Below are 2,105 nucleotides of genomic sequence, written 5' to 3' on the forward strand. Positions count from 1 at the left end.
TTTGCGGGAGGATTCATCGGCCTGAAAAAGGGGGAGTATCAAAGACCGAACTATTATGGTAAGATCATAAAAACCCAAAATTTTACCATAATATTATATGTGAGACCCCGAAGAACGGAAAAAAACAATTGGCTTACCGACTCGTCCTGGATACACCAGAGTGTGAAGCAAACCTCACAGCCATCCGGAGCCCACGATCAGGTCGTCCAGGCGTGCCGCGCAGCCAGCGTGGGTACGACAAACCACGTGCCCATAGGGGTTGGTGCAAGATGGCAGTGCACCCGGGCTCCTCACAACGAACAGTCTGTAAGTGTGAACAGTATATGAACCTACTAATCTAAGATAACTTAAACTAAAGTAGGTACTAAGTAATTTCATACCGCACTACCGGAGCACTCCGGAGGGGTGAAAAAACCATAGAAAATGAACCTACCAATTCAAGATAACTTAAACTACAGTAGGTATAAGAATTTCGTACAGTACCGCGGAATACTCGGCGGAACGAAAATACTGAGCCAGACAAGACACCTTATCTCAAGGAACGCTGGAGATGTCTGGCAGAACAAAGACAGGATCGTTGGACTCGTGGTACAAAAGAATTAAACTAATAAAAAAATTTTGGAATCCAGCGGCGGGATACATGAGGCCGCGGAATAATCTAGTATGATAGATAAAGCGATGGTACAAATATTCGGTTAACAACACATAAGGAATAATACATTATAAGCCCCGGGTTCCGCGCAAACCCCCTCCGGGATCCCGAGCCTCTGAAGCTAGAGCATAGCAGAAAGGCGAGGCAGTACATCACAGCTGATCAGAATATGGTCAGGTGGAAAAGTCAATCAGACCTATCCATATGACTCAAAGCGCCGAAGCGATAGTAGGGCGGACGCAAAGGGAGGGCCGGGGATGGCGGAGCAGAGAGAAGTGAGAGAGTGAGCCCTGAGAGTGGTCGTAAATCCGCTCGATCCAGAGAGCGAGCAGCGAGACACTAGCCAAGTAATGTCAGCAGAACCGACCCCAGGGAGGGCGTGCCCTCTACTAGGGTAGGCCTGTCTGCCTCGGGGTGACCATTGGAGACCCGGCGTCACACGCAAGGAGATGACAAACAACTTGAACCTCATACTGGCGGGGAGCAGGGGAAAGGAAGGAAAGAACAGTACTTGAAGGAGAGGGTCAAGAGAAATAATAAGACAGGAGACTGGGGTGACTGTACCCTCAGCTCAACTGTAACCCCGCGAGGTAGAAGGTATCCAGAGGGTACCTAAGTACAGGGAGACTCATGACCCACCACAAGTACAGGGGAAGGAAAAGGAACTGCCCTAAACCAAACCCACCACGCTCTCACCCTCCTAGAAGGTATAGCCTAGATAACCAGGAGGAGAGAAGGGGAAGGGAGAGGAAAAAAGCAGGGAGAGAAATTCCTGTGTCGAAGGCCAACCGTAACCTGACTAAAGTAAGGGAAAGGGTTGTGGAAAGCGTGAAGGAGACTCTCCAAGATAAAATCCTCCTTCTCCACTAGTGCTAGGGGGAAACTGGGGTCTCTGAAACTTCAGCAACCCAACCAAGCAGTAGACGGATGGAACAACAACAGAAACTCCCTCGACCTGACTATCCCCTCCTCCTACCCTCTCAAGCGAGACATGGGAGAGCAGGAGGTTAGGTAAAGCAGCTAAAAAAAGGTAGCTAATCCATCAACTAGTGATAGGACTAGGCTAGCATCCCCACACAAAATGATATACACATGTTAACCTAAAGACAAATAAATAACCATCCAATAATATAAAAATGTATAAGCTTGTGCTAGGCATATAGCCTAACCGAACTAGGCGACAGAATGTAAACAGCCAACAGGCCGTACCTGACGCCACGCTCGGATATAATAATATAATTTTGCGTCATCAAGCACATACAGAAAAAATTTTTCGTACTGTTCAAAAAGGGAGACATCCTGGGGAGAAAAGCAAATGAGTGGAAACTTCAGATACCCCAAAACAATAGCAAGAACCCCAATGAGAGGAGACTCACAAAAATTAAAATTAAAGGAGACCCAAAGAGAACGCCACCAGGATGATCCCATGACGGGGAATTTAAAGATAATTAGT

Source organism: Macrobrachium rosenbergii, chromosome 54 (genome assembly GCF_040412425.1).
Source record: "Macrobrachium rosenbergii isolate ZJJX-2024 chromosome 54, ASM4041242v1, whole genome shotgun sequence".
NCBI lineage: Eukaryota > Metazoa > Arthropoda > Malacostraca > Decapoda > Palaemonidae > Macrobrachium > Macrobrachium rosenbergii.